A 21,574-nucleotide genomic window follows, 5' to 3' on the forward strand; every position below is an offset into this window, starting at 1 on the left:
TTGACACCAATGTATGCTCTTGCCTCTTTTGTAAAATATTAATTTACTATAAAGATGTGGGTTTATTTCTGGACTCTCTACTCTGTCCCTTTTTATGCAAGTGCCATGGTGTTTTGATTACTACAGCCTTTCCTAACCACTATGTTGTATATGAAACTAACCCAAAATAATATTGAATGTAAGCCATAATTGAAAAAATAGTAAAAAAGTCAAATAACTAAAGACATAAATAAAGCAGAATATGAAACTTCTCATGTTGATGGTTGGATTAAGGGATGCAATAAGGATCAGGAATGTCTGCTGTATACATATTGATAATAAAAAAACAAAAAAAGTGATTTGCATTTTGACTAAACTCTTTTTATGGCCATCTGAAAAAGTCTTTACCAACCTCATAAAATTTTTTATGGGATCAAATGTGAAAATGCTTGCTAATTGTAAGGCACAATCCAGATATAATATTTTTAAATATATTATTTACAGATGGTGTGACATGATTTTTGTGAAATAGTAGGCTTTGAAAAGCAAATATGAATGTCCCTTGAGGCTATAGGCCTGGGATTTTGAAAAGCTTACTTACCTAAAACCATTAAGGTACCATTAAGGTAAACAGATCAGTAATTAATTTATCAAAGATGATGTACAGAACTGTCTTAGAATATTAAACAATATAAGTAATTATAAATGTAAGAACAAATGAATTTCATCAGCATCAGCAGCAGAGATTTTTATTTGCTTGTTTTTATGTTTTGTTTTGTGAGCAGTGGAGTTTTTATGTCTATATCTAATCCTATACTCCACCTCTTGTTTTATGGGATGATGCTCAAATATATCTCTAGCCCTGTTTCACTCCTTGAGGCTAATGGTATAATGGCAAAGGATAAACTGATTACTCAGGTCTTTCTATTTCTGCCTTCGCTATGATAAATGAGGGGCATGTTCATACAGAAAGGGTCAACAAGCATTGGTCAGAGGGAATGGAGTCTATGGTGGTGAGATGATTGTATAAAAGCACCCATGTCTTACTAAACAGGTCCAAGTTACTTGATCCAGCAGAACTCCATTCCAGTCTTCTGACAGAACTTAAAGTTGAGCTTGCTTAACTGCTGTTGGGAAACTTTAGACTGGGCAATGTTTCAGAATATCAGATATGAAAAAATATTGTCTTGATTTTTAAAACGAAATAAATGGCAAAGTTTAAAACAGTTTAGTCTGACATCAATTCAAGTCAAAAGTTTATATCACGCCCTAGATGGTTTTGCTCAGTGGATAGAGCATTGACCTGTGGACTGAAGCATCCCAGGTTCGACTTAGGTCAAGGGCATGTACCTCAGTTGCAGGTTCGATCCCCAGTCTGGGTGTGTGCAGGAGGCAACCAATCAATGTGTCTGTCTCTTTGTAATTCCCTCTCCCTTCCAGTCCCTCTCTAAATCACCAAAAAAATATCCTCAGGCGATTATTAACAAACAAAAAACCCAATAACTTTATATGAGATTATCAGGTGCCTGATGCTACACATACTTAGAATAGAGTTAGGTGATCCGTGGAAAGACCTTTGGTATCCCCTTTGTTTTTGTGTCTGCCATTATGTAAATTTTACCTGTGGCATAATTTTGCTCAGAAATAAATCCAATGTTCCAAGAGCCATACTAGAGGAAACCAGACCTAGATTGTGGGAAGAGTAAACAACTCCTCGGTATTATTTGAATGTAATTGAACAGGCGCCTAGTCTCTATGATTCTGGTAGATCCCCAGGGATGCCTGACCTTTCCTGTAAAAATATTATTTTGAATAGCTTTTCTCAAAGTGTGTGCTGAATAACACTAGTTCACAGTGTATTCTACATAGAAAGAAATGTTTTGTGACCAAATGAGTTTAATAAATTCTTGGTTGAATATAATTTGAGAGGTAGTTTTATTGACAAAACTGTTTATATCTTTTCATAAAATGATGTACACTGTGACCTCCTGAATGGGTCAATAATGTGTAGATTTTAAAGTTTTGTTGGTGATGGAATGTGGAATAACTTCAGTGACTTATGTTCTTCAGATTTTATTTTCATCTTTATACTTTTTTCCTTCATATGCGTTAAATTAAACTCATAAAGTAAGTGGGAATTTATATCTACTTTATTATTCTACCAATATAATATGAACATACCAAAGACCGTCCTGGCCAGTGTGCCTCAGTTGGTTGGAAGATTGTCTCATACACCAAAAGGTAGAAGATTTGATTCCAGGTCAGGGCACATACCCAGGTTGCAGGTTCCATCCCTGGTCAGGGTGTGTGTGGGAGGCAACTGATCGGTGTTTCTCTCTCACATTGATATTTCTCTCCTTCTCTCTTAAAAATAAATAAATAAAAATAAAATATTGTTCAATTATAACACATATTTTAAAAAAACATACCAAAGACCATTTAATCAGCCATATCACATACCAGTGATACTCAAAATGAGGTCCCTGAACCAGAAGCATCAGATTCACCTGGGAAGTTTTAAAAAATGCAAATTCTTGGGCCTCCCGCCAGATTTACTGAGTCAGAAACTCTGGGGGATGAGGCCCAACAATCTGTTTAACAAGCCCTCCTGGTGATTCTGATGTACACTAAGGTTTGAAAATCCTGAATTATACCAGTATGTTGGAGGCAGACTTGGACAAAAGAGGAAGATGGTAGTAACAGAGAAACAAGACTTCCAATGTATTGGGTAAAAAATTGTAAGCATCTCAGGAGTATGTCTTTAAATTATATGAGTAAGTAGATTTCAGCTACAACCCTGGGTAAAAGTCAAACATTTATACATATATGGAGAAGTTAGTATAAGAACAAACTATGTAGTTGTACATTAGTAATAGGTACGAAAGTTATTCTAATATTAAAAACAAAATAATTTTATTTTAATAAAAGGAGAATATTAGAGTATGCCAGAAGGCTAAATAGTATGGTGTTGAATGTAGCTTTGCAATCCGGCAGGCTTGAATTTAAATTTGGGCTCTACCACATATTAGCTCTATGGATGGGCTGGCAAATCATGTTCTCTGGGCTCCTGTTATTTTTAATGAAATGGATAACTACTAACAGGGACTTGTGTAGATTAGATTAAATGCATGTAAATTGTTTAGCATAATGCCTGGTACCTAGTAGCTACAAAATAAATAGCAATTCTTAACATTATGCTCTAGGTTTTATTAGGGATAAAGGAAGAACAGGCTAGCCAAGGTTTTGCACATAGAAATCAGATTATAGTATAAAGTATTATATGAGGCAACAGAAGCGGGAAAATTCCAGATGACATAGTCACAGAGAAGGCTCAAGCAACTTAACAAGAAGGTAGAATGAAGCTTGATTGTAAAGCAGTCATTTATAATTTAAAAAGCTTGGCTATGGTGTAAAAGCTTAGTTAAAAGGTAAAATCCTATTATTATGTTCTAGATATCTGTGTTCTAATGTAGAAAAAAATATATAGGGAATAATTTAATGTTATATATATATAACATTATAATATATGTTAATATATTTGCCCAAAGTAAACAGAAGAAAGGGAATCATAAATAATAAGTGAAATCAATGGATTAAGAACAAAAAATAGATAAAATCAATAAAATCAGATGGTTCTTTGAAAAAAAATCAATAAAATTGGTAATTCTCTAACAAGATGAAGAAAGAAGAAAGTACAAATAACCAAAATCATGAATGAATGAGGAGATATCACTACCGACTCCACAGACATTAGTAAGATAATGAAGTATCCTATGAACAACTCTTATGCATATACATTCTCCAAATTGGATGAAATGTGTCAATTCCTTGAAAACCACAAAATACTAGAACTCATCCAACTTTAAATAGACAAACCAATTAACCCTGTATCTATAAAAGAACTAGAATCCATAATAGTAAACCTTCCAAAAAGAAAAATGCTGAATTCCACCAAGCATTTATGGAAAAATTCATATATTTTCTATACAATCTCTTCTAGAAAATAGAAGAATTAAATACACACTTACTGTGAGACCTATTAATCGCACTTCTAGGTATTTATTCTAGAGAAATTGTAGCTTGTGTTAACAAAAAAGCATGCATGCAAATATATTTATTACAATTTTATTCATAAGTGCCATAAACTGGAAATAGCCCAGACGCCCTTCAACTGTTGTACATCTGTATAATGCAGTACTATTCAACAGTAAAAAGGAATAAATTTTGAATATGTAACAACATGAATGACACTTAATTTTACTAGTAAAAGAATTTGGACCCAAAATGATACATATTATATTATTCCATTTATGAATTTTTGGAAAAGACAAAAATTTACAAGGATAATAAATGCAATGGATTAGTACTGGGAAGAGGGTATGAATATAAAGGGGACAGCATGAGGGAATTCTTTGAGATATTGGAATTGTTCTTTGTCCTATCAGTGGTGACAATTACAAGAATGCCTGTGTGCATTAACTCATAGAACATTAAACCAATAGAGAAGTTAATTTTACTATATTACAACTAAAAATACTAATGAACTATTTTTAAAAATCCAGATAGCATTAGCACTGGAACTCTGACTTCTTGATGGTACATTTGGGAATAAATCAGTCTCTTTGGAGAATATTTTCATAAGACTTTCTTGAAAGGGAGGATTAGCATTAACTGTCAGGCCATGAATTATTAAAAAGTTATAGCCAAAGAAATTGGTATCTATTATCAGGTAGTTATCATTTACTCTGAGAATAAGGTGAAGTCATTGGGAGGTCATTTTCCTTGTTTCTCTGTCCTTTCAAGATCTTTCTTCAAGTCCTACTAAATGTGCATTTGTGTCACTATACAAGTATATTGATGTTTGTTAATGCCTTTCTTTAGGGGAAATAAGTAACTTGTAAGTAGAACAACCATGACTATATTTCAATTTTCTCCCATTTAAAAACAAACACAAACATATTGCTACAAGAGATGTCTGAAATTTTGCTGCCTATAATTTCTTCTAGGATATTTATGGTTTCACAACTTACATGTAAGTCTTTAATCCATTTTTAATTTATTCTTGTGTATGGTATAAGTTGGTGGTCTAGATTCAGCTTTTTGCATGTTCCCGTCCAATTTTCTCAACACCATATATTGAAGAGATTGTCTTTACTCCATTGTACACTCTTGCCTTCTTTGTCAAATATTAATTGTGTGCAAAGCTTGGGTCAGTTTCTAGGTTCTCTGTTCTGTTCCATTAATCCAAAAAAGATTGGATAAAAATAAGTGGTATATCTATGAAATGGAATACTATGCAGCTGTAAAGAAGAAGGGTCTCTTATCCTTCGAGACCGAATGGAGGGACCTGGAAAGTATTACACTAAGTGAAATAAGCCAGTCAGAGAAAGACAAGTATTGCATGATCTTACTTATATGTGGAATCTAATGAACAAAAATAAACTGGTAAACAAAATAGATCCAGAGACATAGAAGCATGGAACAGACTGGTGAATCTCAGAGGGAAGGTGGGGGCTGGAAAGAGATTAACCAAAGAACTTATATGCATATATACATAATACATGCATATAGACAACAGTGTGGTGAAGACCTGGGGGATGTGGGGGGGGGTCAATGGGGGAATAAGAGGGAGCAGCTGTAATACTTTAAACAATAAAGGTAAATTAAAAATAAAATAAAAACAAACACAAAACATGAAAATTCTCATTTGTTTCAGTGTAAGTAATCTTGCAACAAATTAGAAATAACTAGGGGATTTCAATATGGCAACAGAGTACACGGAAGCTATACTTATCTCTTCTCAGGACCAAACTGGAATTACAACTAAATTAAAGAACAGTCATCCTGAATAACCAACTGAAAACTAGTTGAAGAGGAGTCTTATAATGAGGATTTACAGAAGAAGCCACATTGAGGCTGATAAGAAGGGCAGACATGTGAGAAAAAAGGGCTGGCTCTACTCCAACGGGCAGCAGCTGAGATTATGGAGAAGTGTGGGGCCTAAACCCCAAGCCTGGCTCCCCAACCTAGAGGACCAGAGCCAGGAATAGGTACCCACATAACATTCTGCTGTGAAACCCCATTCTGGGGTTTCTGTCTGCCACTGAGAGACAGTCTGCTGCAGACACAGACACTCTCTTAAAAGGCCAATGCACAAAATTTTGTTTGAAGTCACTCACCCTGGGTTCCAGTGAGGGGAGAGCAGAGTGGACGATAGTTGCCTGAGGAGGATCTGGGGTTGTGGCTCTGGGGAGGGAGCTGGGGGATAGCCGCTATGATCCCTGTACTGAATTATTATTCTCCTATACTGTAGACACCATCTTTCTTGGATGGAACACTTCCCTTTATGTGGCATCACCCTGGGGGAAAACCAATGCCCCACTCTCTGGCCTTCCTCTCACCCCACACTGTGGAAAGCATAAAAACTAGGTTGCATGAAGCAGAGGATCAAATCAACAATTTGGAAGACAAGGTAGAAAAAAATATAATCAGAGCAGCAAAAAGAAAATTGAATGAGGATAGTTTAAGGGACCTATGGGACAACATGAAGTTTAACATCTATATTATAGGGGTGCTAGGAGAACCTACTTGAAGAAATAATGACTAAAAACTTCCTTAACCTGGTGAAGGAAAACAACACACAAGTCCAGGAAGTGCTGAGAATGCCAAAAACAGGAATCCAAAGAGGTGACACTAAGACACATCATAAATAAAAGAGCAAAGTTTAAAAACAAAGAGAATCTCAAAATCTGCAGGAGAAAGACAATTAGTTATCTACAAGGGAGCTCCCATAAGACTGTCAGCTGGTTTCTTAACAGGAGATTTCAGGCCAGGAGATATTAGCATGTAATACAAAGTGATGAAAAGCAAGCACCTACAACCAAGACTATTTTACCCAGCAATGTTATCATTTAAAATTGAAGGAAAAACAAAGAGCTTCCTAGATAGGAAGGTGGGAGGACAACATGGTAGTGGGCAAAACTGGAGTGGGGGTGAGAGTGTGAGGCGGTGAGTATGCGGGAGGCAGAGTGTGCATGGATGTGAGTGTGGGTGAACATCTGGGTTAGTGTGGGAACTGCAAGCAGGCTGTTTGGGTACCACTGATGGAGGAACAGCTGGCTACTGTCACACACTGCTGGGCTGGATGCTTCTCACTGCTTTGCTGGGGTCCAAGCCCAGCAGGTCCAGGGGTCCCCAAAGGTGTGGACGGAGTCAGCGAAGAAAGAATGACACGGCGGAGACAGCGTTCAGTTGATCAGCAGCCTAGCCAGGATCTCTAGCCAAGTTCTGGTCAGGATCTCCAGTGAATTTCTGGTTAGGATCTCCAGCCAGGTTCTGTGTCCATGTTCTCTTGCTAGGTTCTCCAGCCAGGTTCTCCAGGTTCTCCAGGTTCTCCAGCCAGGTTCTGTAGCCATGTTCCCTTGCTAGGTTCTCCAGCCAGGTTCTGTCCAGGTTCTCCAGCCAGGTTCTCTCGCTAGGTTCTGTCTCCAGGTTCTGTGGCCAGTTTCTGTCCAGGATCTTTTGCCATGTTCTCTCGCTAGGTTCTGTCTCTAGGTTCTGTGGCCAGTTTCTGTCCAGGATCTTTTGCCATGTTCTCTCACTAGGTTCTGTCTCCAGTTTCTGTCCAGGATCTTTTGCCATGTTCTCTCCAGCAAAGTTCTTCTGTCTCTAGGTTCTGTGTAGGTTCTGTGTCTAGGTTCTGTGTCCTGTTGTCTTGTTACATCTGTATTTATACCAGTTGATTCCAATCCTATCAATCTCTATTCCAAAGGTTAGGGCGTTTCTAATCTCCATTCCAGGGAGTAAAGATTATGTAGCTTAAGCGTGATTGTTCGTAGCTAAAGTGATTAACTACCCGCCTGGCACTTAGTTAAGGGGTTTTATTCCCTCCCTAACTTCAGGGGAAAATCCCTACCTGGGGAAACAACCTTTCTCAGAGAGGTGACCTTGGTTAAAACACATAGTGTCAAGAAGGTGAGCAAACATATTAAGAACAGTATGCCATATATGCCAGGTCCCTTGAAACATATGCTGTGCAAATGTTTCTTCCCTGCAGCGACTGTGTCAAGCAGGAAGGATGGACCAGCTCCCGGCAAATTCCCCCTTTTTCATTTTTTTAAATGATAGCGCATGTAAATCAGCGGCCACCTCTTGGATTGGGTTGTTTAAGACTCGGAAGAAGACTGACAAGCAATGATAGCGAGCATAGCTATAAACACAGTGAATGGAGTGCACAAGGAGCCTTGTTCCTGTAGAAGGTTGCTGGCCTCTTCAGTCAAGGGATTTCAGCTGTCCTCAAGTAGGGGGTTTGGTTGTCCTTGTTGATCTGGCTACAGGCGGCATCATTGGTGATGCGCTTCCCAAAGCATCAGCGAGTTGAAGGGCTGCATCAAAGGGTCCATCAGGGCCGTGCTTGATGGTGGTGTCGGTGTCCGGGGAGGAGTCAGCTGTGCCCTCTGGGTTGGCTGATATGGATAATACTGGGGAGGAGGAGGATGAGGCGGAGACGGAGGGTGGTGTGACATAAGGTCGGATTAGAGATGGTCTGGAATCCACACAGGTGAGTCTGCATCCTGTGGAAATATACATGCACCTCCTCTCCCCCAGGTTAAAAGTACATCAGATTCCTTCCAGGCTCCTGTAAGTAAGTCCATTTGATGAAATAAGTGAGTTTCTGCTAAATGAAAGTTTCTTTTGCTGATTTACTCAAGAGTCCTCGGACTTGGCTGAGAGAGTAGCTTCCACTTCTTGCTTTTCTACCATCTGTTGGGCCTCAGTTGTTAATTCTTCAGCTGACCCCATGTTGGCACCTCAGTCCCTTGCATAGACTTTCTTTTCTTCTTTTTTTCCACTTTTCTGTCATCGGGACAACTCTAAGTCTTTGGAACGATGGGACAAGGAGCTTCTCTGGGTCCATTGTGGTGACGCACGTAATGCATTGCCGGGAGCCGGTCCATCCTTGCTGTTTCAAGGGACCTGGCATATATAGCATACTGTTCTTAATATGTTTGCTCACCTTCTTGACACTATGTGTTTTAACCAAGGTCACCTCTCTGAGAAAGGTTGTTTCCCCAGGTAGGGATTTTCCCCTGAAGTTAGGGAGGGAATAAAACCCCTTAACTAAGTGCCAGGCGGGTAGTTAATCACTTTAGCTACGAACAATCACGCTTAAGCTACATAATCTTTACTCCCTGGAATGGAGATTAGAAACGCCCTAACCTTTGGAATAGAGATTGATAGGATTGGAATCAACTGGTATAAATACAGATGTAACAAGAAAACAGGACACAGAACCTAGAGACAGAACCTAGCAAGAGAACATGGACACAGAACTTGGCTGGAGATCCTGGCTAGCGATCCTGGCTAGGCTGCTGATCAACTGAACGCTGTCTTCATGTCATTCCTTCTTCGCCGACTCCGTCTACACCTTTGGGAATCCCTGGACATGCTGGGGTTGGACCCCAGCACTGCTTGAGATTGGTGAGTGGAGGATCTACATGGACATCCTCAGGAGAAGGCTGTGGGAATTGGCCATGACCCAGCACCTTCGGACTACAGATAAGTGTGCACTGCTCCACTGCTGTAACCTGACACCCCTGGAAGCATAGGCCTGACACCATGACCTGGCGAGGCTGAACCAGAGCCTTTGGATAAATGGCCCTGCCTTCTTAACATGGCACAACTGGGCTTGACATGGCACACCCAGCCCTGCCACTTTGATATGTTGTGCCTGACCTTGATATGGAGAAGGGACACTTGGCCCCACTGCCTTGACTCAGTGGCCCAGATGCACAGATTTATGGTTGCAACCTGGCTTGCCTGACCAGGCGCCCTGTAGGACTGGCCTAGATGCTTTGTGCCCAACTGTACAGATGTGACCTAAAGTCCCCGGAGGTGCATGGACTTTCTGCAGCCACTCAGCATACCTGACCCAGTGGTGCCAGATGACCAGCCTCTCTACTGCAACCAGTAGGCTCCACCATTGCTGCTACAAGCAGGAATGCCTGGTACCAACACTAGGTCCCAATGCTCCCAGCGGGGGAGGACCAGCCACCACAAACTTGCATGCCTGACCCAGCATCCCAGAAGATCTGCAAACATGGGGAGACAAAGAAACAACAGTGAAATGAAAGAAATGGAGGAATGACCAGAAAAGGAAATAAATGAAGCAGTGGCAAGTAATTTATCAGATATAGAATTCAAATTAATGGCCATATGGATGCTCAAACAACTTAGTGAGAACTACAAGGAACTTAATAATAATGATAAAGAATTTAGTGAAAACTTCATAAGCATGAAAAAAGATGTAGAAACCATGAAAAAGAAGCGATCAGAAATAAAAAATGCATAGTTAAAATATAAAATACCCTGTAAGGAATCAACAGTAGATTGGAAGAAGCTGAACTAGAAGGCATAGTAGAAATAGACACCCAATTAGAACAACAGTTGGAGAAAAAATTTAAAAAGCAAGAAGATAGTTTAAGGCAGCGGTTCTCAACCTGTGGGTCACAACCCCTTTGGGGCTCAAACAACCCTTTCATAAGGGTGGCCTAAGACCATTGGAAAACACATATATAATTACATATTGGGATTTTTTTATTGCTTAAAGTAATACAAAGGGTATTACATATGTGTCCATTTCCCCCCCCGCCCTAGACAGTCCCCTAGTCTCCCCTATCCCCCAGTGTCTTATGTCCATTGGTTATGCTTATATGCATGCATACAAGTCCTTTGGTTGATCTCTTACCCCCCTACCTCCTGCACCCCCACCCTCCCCGGCCTTCCTGCTGCAGTTTGACAATCTGTTTGAGGCAGCTCTGCCTCTGTATCTATTATTGTTCAAAAGTTTATAATGGTCTCTATTATCCATGAATGAGTGAGATCATGTGGTATTTTTCCTTCATTGACTGGCTTATTTCACTTAGCATAATGCTCTCCAGTTCCATCCATGCCGTTGCAAATGGTAAGAGTTCCTTCCTTTTTAGAGCAGCATAGTATTCCATCGTGTAGATGTACCACAGTTTTCTAATCCATTCATCTACTGATGGGCACTTAGGCTGTTTCCAGATCTTAGCTATGGTGAATTGTGCTGCTATGAATATAGGGGTGCATATATCCTTTCTGATTGGTGTTTCTGATTTCTTGGGATATATTCCTAGAAGTGGGATCACAGGGTCAAATGGGAGTTCCATTTTCAGTTTTTTGAGGAAACTCCATACTGTCTTCCATAGTGGCTGCACCAGTCTGCATTCCCACCAGCAGTGCACAAGTGTTCCTTTTTCTCCACATCCTCTCCAGCACTTGTCGTTTGTTGATTTGTTGATGATAGCCAGTCTGACAGGTGTGAGATGGTACCTCATTGTTGTTTTGATTTGCATCTCTCAGATGATTAGTGACTTTGAGCATGTTTTCATATGTCTCTTGGCTTTCTGAATGTCCTCTTTTGAAAGGTGTCTATTTAGGTCCTTTGCCCATTTTTTGATTGGATTGTTTATCTTCCTTTTGTTAAGTTGTATGAGTTCCCTATAAATTTTGGAGATTAGGCCTTTATCAGATATGACATTGGCAAATATGTTTTCCCACACAGTAGGTTTTCTCGTCGTTGTTTTTTTCTTTTTTATTGCTTAAAGTATTACAAAGGGTATTACATATGTGTCCATTTTTCCCCCCGTCCTAGACAGTCCCCTAGCCACTACATATTGTTTTTGTGATTAATCACTATGCTTTAATTATGTTCAATTTGTAACAATGAAAATACATCCTGCATATCAGATATTTACATTATGATTCATAACAGTAGCAAAATTACAGTTATGCAGTAGCAATGAAAATAATTTTATGATTGGGGGGTCACCACAACATGCGGAACTGTGTTAAAGGGTCACGGCATTAGAAAGGTTGAGAACCACTGGTTTAAGGGAACTATGTGACAACATGAAACATAACAACATCTGCATCATAAGGAACCTGTCAGGGCCAGCCTGACAGGTTGAGCTGGGCTGAGGCAGGCAGGTGGGAATTGAGAAAAGAAAGACAGGAAAGCGGGATAGGGAGGACTCCAGTTCTCGGGGAACTGAAGCAACTTTATTAGCCACACAATCCTATTTATACATAACACACTGAATAGGAGGTCTGTCAAGAGGAATGTATTCTTTGTTCCTCTTAATCTCTAAGGGAGAGACACAGCAGAAGGACAAGTTCTCAGTACAGCATATCTCAGTAAATAGTTACAGACTTCTTGGTAAACTATGAAAGGCTGTTCTCATTCTACAAAGGTTGCTCTTATTCTGATAACCGCCATCCAAACAAGTCTGGGAAAATTGTGTGGGTAAGAGTCCCAGCCTTGCTAGCCCCTTCAGGTGCAAGGACCTTGCCAGCTTACATCTGGCCCCCAACAGGAACCCTAAAGGGGAAGAATCCAAGCAAGGAATAGAGAACCTGTTTGAAGAAATAATGACAGAAAACTTCACAAACATGGTGAAGGGAAAAAATCACTCAAGTTCAGGAAACATAGAGATTCCCAATCAACATGAACTCAAAACAACCTACAACTAGACACATAATAATGAAAATGGCAAACCTTAAAGACAAAGAAAGAATCTTAAAGGGAAAAAGAGAGAGACAGAATGTTACCTACAAGGGAAATTCCATTATACTGTCATCTTTGTTCTCATAGAAATTCTTCAGGACATAAAGGAGTAGCATGAAGTATACAAATAATGAAAAGCAAGGCACTAAATCCAAGACTAGTCTATCTAGCAAGGTTATCATTCAGCATTGAAGGTGAAATAAATAGCTTCACAAAGAAAAAAAGGCTTAAAGAGTTCATTACCACCAAATAAGCACTGAAAGAAATGCCATAGAGGCTGGTGTAAGAAGAAGATGAAATAAAGACAAGAGAGGAACACTCATAAAAAGATTAAAATTGGAAATAAATAAGTACTTAACAATAATAACCTTAAATGTAAATGGATTAAATGTTCCAATCAAAAGACAAAGGGTAGCTAAATGGATACAAAAACATGACCGAAATATATACTGTCTATAAGAGGCCCACCTAAGAACAAAAGATTCACACAGAATGAGTGAAAAGGGATGGGAAAATTTTTTTCATGCAAATGGAAACAAAAAAAGAAAAATCTGGGGTAGCTATACTCATCTCTGACAAATAGACTTCAAAATGAAGGCCATCACAAACGACAATAAAGTTAACTACATAATACTAAAGGGCTCGATCCAACAAGAGGCTATAACCATGGTAAACCTATATGCACCCAATATAGGAGCACTTAAATATATTAAAAAATTGTGGAGAACTTTAAGGGAGAGAGCAACAACAAAACATAGTAGAAAATGTTAACATCCTGCTGACTTCACTGGATAAATCTTCCAGACCAAAAATTAATAAGGAAACAGAGACTCCAAATGATATACTAGATCAGATGTATTTAATTTACATTTATAGAACATTTCACCCCAAAGCTGCAGAATATAAATTATTCTCAAGTACACGTGGGTCATTCTCAAAGATAACCACTTGCTAGGATGCAAAACAAGTCTCTACCACAGTGGTTCTCAACCTTGGCTGCACATTAGAATCACCTGGGAATCTTTTTAAAATCCTGATTTCTGGGCCTCATCCTCTGGAAATTCTGTTTCTTTGTTACTAATGTTGTGGCCCCACCCCATAACAAAGAAACATAATTTCCGGAGGATGAGGCCCAGAAAGCATGGAAGGACCTGGAGAGTATCGTGCTAAGTGAAATAAGTCAGTCAGAGAAAGACAAGTGTCACAGGATCTCACTCATATGTAGAATCTAAATAACAAAATAGACTGAAGAACAGAGTGGATCCAAAAACATGGAAACGTGGAGCCGAATGCATTATCTCAGAGCGAAGGCAAGGGAGGGTTGGCGGGTGGGAGGTAATCAACCAAGGACCTCATATGCATATATGCATGGTCCATGGGCACAGACAATGAGGTGGTCAAGGCCTGTGGCAGGGGGCGGGGGCAGGGGCAGGCTGGAAGCGGGGGGGGGGGGGGAAGGGGACATATAAAATACTTTCAACAATTAAGAATTATTTTTGAAAGTTGTTATTTTTGCAGATGACAAGATTGCTTTTACTAAAAATGCTAGAGACTTCACCAGAATACTATAAGAAACAATAAACGCAGTAAAGTTGCAAGTTACAAATTCAATGTACAAAAATCCACTGCATTCAGATATACTAACAGTGCAATTTCAGAAAAAGAAATGAAAAAAAACACTTTTTTTGTTATTACAACAACAACAACAAAATACCTAGGAATAAACTTGACATTATTATTTGATGTGAAGGACCTATATACCAAATACTACAAAGCTTTATTAAAAGAGTTTTAAAAAGACACAATGAAATCAAAAGATATTCCGTGGTTATGGATTGTAACAATCAATATAGTTAAAATGTTTATATTACTCAAAGCAATATGCAGATTTAATCCAATTCCCATAAAAATCCCAGTGTCATATTTTAAGGAAATAGAAGAAAAAATGATCAGATTTGTATGGAAGCACAAAAGACCCTGAATAACAAAGACAATACTAAGAATAAAGCCAGTGGTATCACACTTCCTGACTTCAAATTATTCTGCAAAGCATCAATAAACAAACACCATGGTATTGGCAGAAAAACAGGCACACAAACCAATGGAATGGAATTGAGATCCCAGAAATAAACCCACATGTATTTGACCAATAATCTTCAATAAATGAGCTAAAACATACAATGAAGAAAAGAAAGCCTCTTCAATAAATGGTGTTGGAAAAATTAGAAAGCCACACGTAAAAGAGTAAAACTAGTGTACTGTTTATCCCCATATATGAAAAAAATTAACTCAAACTGACACCAAAAAATAAATACAAAGGATTGTAAGAAAATATTAACTACTCTATAAATGCTTGATAGTTTCTTGAAGACTGAATTTTTATTCTACTTCTATATCTCTTAGCAAACTACTGGTAGTTAGGATAATAAAATCTCAAGTTTGGAAGGAGCCTAAACACCATCTCATTCTATGTTACCATGTTCAAGAGGTTCTCAAATGTTTGATGTTCAGCAAATAGCATTGAATGAGTTGGGTGATTATTTCAGCTATTGACTCTCCAAAATTGAGAAGCTAGTGATTAAATTTCCAGATGTTTCCACATGATATGACTGCATCTGCTTCTATTTGTACCTCCCTTCTTTTTTCCCTTCCTTCCTCCCTTCCTCCCTTTCTTCCTTCCTTCCTTCCTTCCTTCCTTCCTTCCTTCCTTCCTTCCTTCCTTCCTCCCTTCCTTCCTTCCTTTTTCTTCATCCCTTCCATTCTATCTTAATATTTACTTATTAAACTACCAGAACAATGCACACTTATTTAGAAAATGCAAATGATACAGTAGGTATAAAATAAAACTGAAATCGTTGTGATCTTTCCCCAAACTCACTTTCCATAGGTAAACAATGTTAGCAGTTTTGAGTGTATTATGTGTTTTATCTATCTATCTATCTATCTATCTATCTATCTATCTATCTATCATCTATTATCATCTAATCTTTATAAGTACATGTATATATATGCATATACAAACATTTAATGTGCTCTCCTTCAAATAATTTATCATAGGCAACTTTTTATATCAGTAGCATATTAAAAATTTTCACTCTTATAAAAAGCTATATAATATTCCAATTTATGGAAGCATTATAAAGCAATCTCCATATTGTTGAACATTGAAGGTCTGTATGCTTTTATCTATTTTAAGGAATGTTGCAACATAATCCCTAGTTATAGTTGCATTTTCAATATCCGTTATCATACTAAATGTATAACTTAAATGAAATTATATGCATCAAAATCTTTGAAAACAGTGAATAAAACGAATCCAATGGATGCTTATAAATAAAAACTATTAAGCCTAAAATATTAAGTAGTACTGTTGTTTCATAAATAAGATTTTGTTTAAAAATAAAAATATTAGCTCTGCCTGGATTGGCTCAGTGGATAGAGCGTCTCCCTGCGGACTGAAGGTTCCCGGTTCGATTCCGGCCAAGGGCACATGCCCGGGGTGTGGACTCGGCCCCCAGTGTGGGGTATGCAGGCGGCAGCCAATTGGTGATTCTCTATCATCATTGTTGTTTCTATCTCTCTCCCTCTCCCTTCCTCTCTGAAATCAATAAAAAATATATTTTAAAAAATAAAAAAATTAAAAATTTAAAGAATAAAAGTAAATTATTAAATTGAGTAGAACTATTGAAACAGGTATTACAGAGCAGAAAACGACCCAATTACAAAGGAAAAACTGCACAATGAAAAATTGCAACTATACAAGTTGTTTAAATTTCATAGAAGCAATAAACATTGTGCAGTTGTCTGATAAAAGCTAGGAGAAATAATTACAACAATGAAAGGAGAACCAAGATGGTGGCATAGGTAAACACCTGCCCTCAACACCTCCCACAACAACCACATCAAAATTGCAACTAAAATACAGAACAACCATCATCCAGAACTGCCTGAAAGCTGGTGGAATGGAAGTTCTATAACTAGAGAAGTAAAGAAAAAAGCACATTGAGACTGATAGGATGGGTGGAGGCACAGAATGGGCTGGTCCAACATGGAGGGGTGCCATCTTTTTAATTGGGAGGGAGATCGTCTTTGCGGAGGCTGCCTGTGAGAAGCAAGGGGTCCCAGATCCACACCAGAGCCCCAGACCAGGGTCCCAGAGCTAGGAAGAGAAGTCTCCATAACTATGGGCTGTAAACACCAGCAGGAATTTTAGCAGAGTGACATGAAAGCTACTGGAGACCCAGATGTTCCTTTTAAAGGGCCAGACCATGAACTTATTAAGATTCAATTCCTCTAACCCAGACACACATGAGGAGGAACTGGATTGTCTGGCATCCAGGCAAGAACTTGGGGGCAGCTTTCTCCCAAGCGGGGGTGCTTGCAGGGGTCATTATTCCTGGGCTGGGACCTCCCTTGTTACAGGCCTGACTGGCAGCCATATCTGAGTTTCCATCAGCATGGCCCACACTGTTTGCTCCACTGTGGTAATTCCCTGAGACACCTGCACCACTGAACTTGAAGCCCCATCCAAGCTTTTTGCAGCAGCTTTTCCATATGAATGGCCTGTCCTTGCTCAGGCTTCAGAGTTTGCTAAAATCTCTCAAACAAGCTGAAGCTGGTGTCAGCATGCTCCAAACCTACCAATAAAAGGCCTAAGACTTGGCACCAGCCTGCCTTGCTTCACAGCTGGGCCTCACGTGGGCACCTCCAAGCCCAATACAAATAGCACCAATCTTCAGATCCCTCTGTAGATCCTGTGGGGGACCCCAGACAGTGGTTGACTTTGAACCTCCCTGGAGGCCCTAGAGCCAGTGCACCCAGTGGACAGCTTCAGACCATAACAGATTACAACTCTACACATCCATAAGCAACACACTCAAGGGGCAGATTCAGTGAGCAACAAAGCTCCACTGAAGCAAGTCCTGCTCCATAGGGGTGTTTCCTGCACAGCAATAATCCCACTGTAGTTGAAGTTGGTCTTCACAACCAATTGGCTTGGAGGTCAATTCCTCACAGAGATGACAATAGCAATCAAGACTCAACTACAAGACTGCACATAGCCCACACAGGGGCACACCTAGAGTGCCCAGTTCAGGTGACTGGGGAGGCTGAGCCACTGGGCCCTACAGAACACCTACTATAGAAGGCCACTCACCCAATCCCAGGAGACATAGAAGCTCTATCTAGTACATGGAAACAAACACAGGGAAGCAGCCAAAATGTAAGACAAAGAAACATGTCAGTAGTGAAAGAAATGGAAACAAGCTAACTACTGGATACAGAGTTTAAAACCATGATTATAAGGTTACTCAAGGATCTTTATGAGACTTTCAAGGTTCTTAGTGGGACTAAGACATGAAAAAGGACCAGTCAAAAATTAAGCATACACTAACTGAATAAAGAATAATTTATAGGGATTCCACAGTAGAGTAGAGGATTCTGAGAATCAAATCAATGATTTGGATTATGAGGAAGCAAAAAATGCCTAATCAGAGGAGCAAAAAGAAAAAAAAGAATCCAAAAATATGAAGATAGTGTAAGGAGCCCCTGGGACAACTTCAAGTGTACCAACATTCGCATTATGGGGATGTCAGAAGGAGAAGAGAAGGATCAAGATATTGAAAATCTATTTGAAGAAATAATCATAGAAAACTTCCCCTACCTGGTGAAAGAAATAGACTTACAAGACTAGGGAGCACAGAAAGTCCCAAACAAGAGGAACACAAAGAGGCCCACACCAAGACACAACATAATTAAAATGCTAAGGGCTAAAGTCAAAGAGAGAATCTTAAAAGCAACAAGAGAAAAGCAGTTACCTACAAGAGAGCATCCATATGACTGTCAAGCTATTTTCTCAACAGAAACTTTGCAGGCCAGAAGGGAATGGCAAGAAATATCCAAAGTGATGAATAGCAAGGCAAGAAAAAGCTAGAGTTCATCACCACCAAACAAGTATTACATGAAATGTTGAAGGGTATTCTTTTTTTAAAAAAAAAAAATATTTTATTGATTTTTTACAGAGAGAAAGGGAGAGAGATAGAGAGTTAGAAACATCGATGAGAGAGAAACATTGATCAGCCGCCTCCTGCACATCTCCTACTGGGGATGTGCACACAACCCAGGTACATGCCCTTGACCGGAATCGAACCCGGGACCTTTCAGTCCTCAGGCCGACGCTCTATCCACTAAGCCAAACCGGTTTCGGCTGAAGGGTATTCTTTAAAAAGAGTAAGAAGAAGAAGAAGAAAACAAGATAAAAAATATGAACAATAAAATGGCAATAAATACATATCTATCTAATCAAAATAAACAAATAATAAATCTAATGACTAAAACAAACTGGTGAATAAAATTGAATCAGAGGCATGGAAACATGGAGCAGACTAATGATTCTCAGAGAGAAGGGGAGAGAAGGGGTGGGAAGAGATTCACCAAAGATCTTAAATATGAACACAGAAAGTAGGGTGGTGAAGGCCTGTTGTGGGATGGGGAACCAAGCAGAGGGGGACAATGGGGTGGTCCTCAGTGCTCCAGGTAGGATTGGGAAAGAATGGTGGAGATGGTCTGATAGCCTGAGAGTTTCCAAGGTATTTGAGAGCTTTGATAAGTAGTTGGGGGAAGAATGGAATCTCCACTAGGGATATAGTAGTAGCCCAACTAGATTTATGATCTGTTGCTTCAGACTGACCTGGACCCTTGACTTTACAGGGTCACCAGGTCAAGTTTTGACTCTTACTGACTTTTAATGAGTGTGGACAGACACCAAGAGGCTTGGCAGCCTGAATAAAATTAGCCCACATACCTTGTTTTGTATTCTTTAATACAGAAGCTAAAACAATTGTGTAATATATATGTATTCAAAATATTAATATAAGATGTAAGAGGAATTTTGGAGAAATAAATATGAAAATGTTAGCATTCTGATTACAAATTGTTAAAGAAATCAAAAAAAAGAATCCTAATCTGAGATCCCAGTAGATATGTAGATGAAGGAACATACTATTTACCAAGAGAAGAAATACAAATAATAAAGGACATGATTAATAACATCAATAAAGGTAGCAATATAAAAATCATTAAAATAGCCGAAACCGGTTTGGCTCAGTGGATAGAGCGTCGGTCTGCGGACTGAAAGGTCCCAGGTTTGATTCCGGTCAAGGGCATGTACCTGGGTTGCGGGCATATCCCCAGTAGGAGATGTGCAGGAGGCAGCTGATCGATGTTTCTCTCTCATCGATGTTTCTAACTCTCTATCTCTCTCCCTTCCTCTCTGTAAAAAAATCAATAAAATATATTTTTAAAAAATCATTGAAATAACCACTATCCTCTAAAATTATATATACCCTATCTAATAAAAGACAAAAAGGGTAATTGACCATAACTTCGCTACACTTCCCATTGGCTAATCAGGGTGATATGCAAATTAACCTCCAACAAAGATGGCAGTTAATTTGCATATGTAGACTCCAAGTGGTGGAGCGAAGCCAAACGTACCTGAAGCTGGCCAAGCAGTGAGGCCTCACACCCCCAGGATCAGTGGAGCCACTCACGCCCCTGGGATCAGCAGAGCCGCGAGGCCTCACACCCCCAGGATCAGTGGAGCCACTCACGCCCCTGGGATCAGCTGAGCCGCGAAGCCTGACGGCTGTGGGGGGCTCTGGCCGGAGTCCAGCCAGAGCGAAGGCCTGGGTCCCGGGTTCCAGAGGAAAACTGGTGCCAGCAGCCAAGGGAAGGGAAGGCCTATATATATTAGAGACCTGGTGCACAAAATTTTGTGCACTCGGGGGGGGGGGAGCATCCCTCTGCCCGGCCTGTGCCCTCTTGCAGTCTGGGACCCCTCGGAGGATGACCACCTGCTGGCGTAGGCCTGCTCCCTGGGGGATTGGGCCTAAGCTGGCAGTCAGACATCCCTCTGGCAGCCTGAGATCCCTCGGGGGATGCCCACTTGCCAGCGGGGAGCAGGCCTAAGCTGCAGTTGGACATCCTTAGCACTGCTGAGGAGGCGGGAGAGGCTCCCACTACCACCGTTGTACTGGCAGCCATCAGCCTGGCTTGTGGCTGAGCAGAGCTCCCCCTGTGGGAGCGCACTGACCACCAGGAGGCAGCTCCTGCATTGAGCATCTGCCCCTTGGTGGTCAGTGTGTGTCGTAGTGACCAGTCATTCCCAGTAGATCTGCTGTTAGGGTCAATTTGCATAATAACCTTTTATTATATAGGAGTAACTGTCCAGCCTGGGTGAGGGGCTGATGGCTGTTTGCAGGCTGGCCACAGCCCCTTCAGGGTGGGGGTCCCCGCTGGGGTGCCTGTCCAGCCCGAGTGAGGGGCTCATTGCTGTTTGCAGGCTGGCCAAGCCCCCCAGCAGGGGCCCTCACCCTATGAGGGTGTGGCCAGCTTGGGTGAGTGGCTGATGGCTGTTTTCAGGCTGGCCATGGCCCCTTCAGGGTGGGGATCCCCGCTGGGGTTCCTGGCCAGCCTGGTGAGGGGTTGATGGCTGTTTGCAGGCTGGCCACAGCCGCTTGAGGGTGGGGGGTTCTGCTGGGGTGCCTGGCCATCTGGGTGAGGGGCTGATGACTGTTTTCAGGCTGGCTAAGCCCCTCAGGGGGACCCTCACCCCATGAGGGTGTGGCCAGCCTGGGTGAGGGGCTAATGGCTGTTTGCCACCCAAGCTCCCAGTGGAGGCTGGCTGGAAGCAGGTATCTGGGATTTATTTGTCTTCTATAATTGAAATTTTGTTGCCATGAGTGGAGGCCACAGCCGGCTCACGGCAGGAGGGAAGCTTGGCTTCCTCCATCGCCGGGGCAACTAAGCCTCCTGCTTGCTCCAGCTCTGTGGCTGCTGGCTGCCATCTTGGTTGGGTTAATTTGCATATAGTCACTCTGATTGGCTGGTGGGTGTGGCTTAGGGCATAGCAAAGACATGGTCAATTAGCATCTTTGTCTTTTATTAATATATATATATATATATATATATCCCAACTTTGCTATGCACATTATTTATCAGCATTAT

Source organism: Myotis daubentonii, chromosome X (genome assembly GCF_963259705.1).
Source record: "Myotis daubentonii chromosome X, mMyoDau2.1, whole genome shotgun sequence".
NCBI classification, from domain to species: Eukaryota; Metazoa; Chordata; class Mammalia; order Chiroptera; family Vespertilionidae; genus Myotis; species Myotis daubentonii.